This window comes from Theropithecus gelada, chromosome 19 (genome assembly GCF_003255815.1).
Source record: "Theropithecus gelada isolate Dixy chromosome 19, Tgel_1.0, whole genome shotgun sequence".
NCBI classification, from domain to species: Eukaryota; Metazoa; Chordata; class Mammalia; order Primates; family Cercopithecidae; genus Theropithecus; species Theropithecus gelada.
This window is the reverse complement of record NC_037687.1, coordinates 40146855-40150428: the sequence shown is the minus strand read 5'-3', so window position 1 is coordinate 40150428 and position 3574 is coordinate 40146855.

Sequence of the window (3574 nt, the reverse complement as noted above, 5' to 3'; positions counted from 1 at the left end):
GGGACTACAGGCGCCCACCACCTCGCCTGGCTAGTTTTTTTGTATTTTTAGTAGAGACGGGGTTTCACCATGTTAGCCAGGATGGTCTCGATCTCCTGACCTCGTGATCCACCCATCTCGGCCTCCCAAAGTGCTGGGATTACAGGCTTGAGCCACCGCGCCCGGCCAGGTTTTAAGGCAATGTATTTCTTTTTCTATGAACTATTCCAATCATTTGCATATTTTTCTATTGGAATGTTGCTTTTTATTCTTTATTTTTTAGGACCTCTTAATTCTTTTTCTCGAAGGGAAATGGATCCCAGGCAATGGTTGACAGCAAAATTCAATAGAAAGCACTGGCTATGGTAGAGGACACATCCGGATTCACATCTGGGCTCCATTATTTACAAACTGTTCGCCCTTGGACAAGTTATTTAACTTCACTGAGCCTATTTCTTTGTCTATTCCCATTTCACAGAGTAATTATGAAGTTCAGAAATACTGTACACAAAGAACATGACATACTGTACGCATTCAACATGTTTGGATTTCTCCCAATTGCCTGTTTATATCCTCAACCCATTTTTTTAATTTTTCTTTTCTTTTTTTTTTTTTTTGAGATGGAGTCTTGCTCTGTTGCCCAGGCTGGAGTACAGTGGTGTGATCTCGGCTCACTGCAACCTCTGCCTCCCGAGGTTCAAGCGATTCTCCTGCCTCAGCCTCTGGAGTAGCTGGAATTAGAGGCACATACCACCATGCCCCACTAATTTTTGTATTTTTTAGTAGAGATGGGGGTTTCACCATGTTGGCAAGGCTAATCTAGAACTCCTGACCTCAGGTAATCTGCCTGCCTCGGCCACCCAAAGTGCTGGGATTACAGGCATGAGCCACCGCACCTGGCCAACCCAGTTTTTTTCTGATTGGGTTAGGTTATTGTCTTTCTTATTGAAGGAGCTCTGCATATTGTGGATATATATATATATATTTTTCTTAGAAGCCTTCTTTTCTTTTTTCTTTTTCTTTTTTTTTTTTTATTATACTTTAAGTTCTAGGGTACACAACGTGCAGGTTTGTTACATATGTATACATGTGCCATGTTGGTGTGCAGCATATTGTGAATATTAATTCTTTGTTAGGTTTGTTGCAAAGCTTTCCTGCAAGTTTGTTTTTAGTTATGTATTCATTCATCCAATATGTACTGAGCACCTACGATGTGACAGACTGTGCTAGGAGTTGCAAATAAAGTAGTGAATGAAGCAGATACCATCTCTGCCCTTAAGTTATTTCTAATTGGAGAGAAAGTCAAACAAAATTAATTATAAAGTGTGACAAAGGCTAAGAAGGAATTTAGCAAAAGGGTGGGACAGAAGGGGATCCATGAAAGTGGATCCATCCAATCATTTATCTTCTCTTTATATTGAGACAGGGTCTCTATTGCCCAGGCTGAAGTGCAGTGGAATGATCACGGCTCACTGCAGCCTTGACCTCTAGGCTCCAGTGATCCTGCCACCTCAGCCTCCCAAGTAGCTGGGAATACAGGCACGTGCCATCATGCCCAGCTAATTTTTACATTTTTTGTAGAAATGGGGTCTCACTATGTTGCCCAGTGGGGTGGTCATGAAAGTCCTCTCTAAGTTAATTAACACTGAAGATTACATTGAAGGATGAGAAAAAGCCAGTCATGTCATGAGTGGAGGGACAAGCATATTATAAAGGACTGAAGTGGCAAAATTTGGCACATTCAATAAATTGAAAGATCACATTCCCAAATCATAATTGGCAAGGAAGATAGTGATAGGAGATGAGTCAGAAGAGGTTGGCAGGGGCCTCATAGGACAAGGTGAAGAAATTTGATTTTATTATAAATGTATATAGTTAATTATTATATATATTATATAATATATATTTTTATATATAACCATTATTATTATTATTTTAAACGACAGGATCATGCTCTGTCGCCCAAGCTGGAATGCATGGCGCAATCATAGCTCCCTGTAACCTCAAATTCCTGGGCTTAAACAATCCTCCCACCTCAGCCTCCTCAGTAGCTGAGACTACAGGCCTGCACCACCATGCTTGGCTAAGTTTTAAATTTTTTGTAGAGACAAGGTCGGTCTTGCTATGTTACCCAGGCTGGTCTTGAACTCCTGGCCCCAAGTGACCTGTTTATATTTTAAGGAAGATTCTCATGACAGCTGTGACAGTAGATTACAGAAGAGAAAGAGCAGACAGTAGGTTACTGTGTTGTTGACAGAAGTTAGGATAATGACTTGTACCAGGTAGTGACAGTGGGCATAATAAGAAAGGTAGATTTCAGGTATGTTTTTTCTTTGTTTGTTTGTTTGTTTTTTCGAGATAGAATCTTGCTCTGTTGCCCAGGCTGGAGTGCAGTGGCACAATCTTGGCTCACCTTAACCTCCACCTCCCAGGTTCAGGTTCAAGCAATTATCCAGCTTCATCCTCCCAAGTAGCTGGGATTACAGGCACATGCCACCACACCTGGCTAATTTTTATATTTTTAGTAGAGACAGGGTTTCAGCATGTTTGGCAGGCTGGTCTCGAACTCCTGACCTCGTGATCCGACCACCTGAGCCTCCCAAAATGCTGGGATTATAGGCGTAAGCCACCGTGGGGCCTTGGGTGTGTTTTGAAACAGTTCAAGATGATCTGTTAAGGAACTGAGTGGAGGACAAAGGAGAGGAAGAAATGAAGAATAATTCCCCTATTTTCTTGCTGCTGAACTCACTGGGTGTTAATTGTGCTATTTAAGGAGGTAGGGAAGACCATCATGGGAAGGGGACAGATTTGAAAGAAAACCAAGACTTCAGTTTTTTACTTGTTGATTGCATTAACACATTAAATCTTCACTCCAGCTCTGTAAGTACTATCATTAACTCTACTTTAAAGATGAGAAGACTGATCTAGAGAGAAATTAAGTAACTTGCTAGGGTTATAAATGATAAAGCCAGAATCTATTATCTCTCTCCATTTTCCACTCCTTCCCTCCATCCAATAATTTATCTTCTCTTTTTATTGAGACAGGGTCTCACTCTGTTGCCCAGGCTGAAACACAGTGGAATGATCATGGCTCACTGCAGCCTCAACCTCTTAGGCTCCAGTCAGTGATCCTCCCACCTCAGCCTCCCGAGTAGCTGGGAATACAGGCACGTGCCACCATGCCCAGCTAATTTTTATATTTTTTGTAGAGATGGGGTCTCACTATGTTTCCCAGGCTGGTCTCAAACCCCTAGGCTCAAGCAAACCTCCTGCCCCAGCCTCCCAAAGTGCTGGGATTACAAGCGTGAGCCACTGCGCCTGGCCATTTATCTTCTCATCCATCCATTCTTCTAATCACCTATTGTTGCCTCATCTTCCTAGTTCCCCACACACCATTTTCTCAATTCCTCCATCCATCTCTTCATCTACCCATGCAATCATCCATCCATCCTCCCAGCCCCCGATAAACATTCATCATGTGCTAGATTCCCCAGGCACCTGATACCTGCTGTGCAGGAGAAAAGTCAGGGATGAGAAGGCATGAGACAGACACAGTGACATGCAGCTTAGCTTAAGAGATTTATTCAACGCTCTC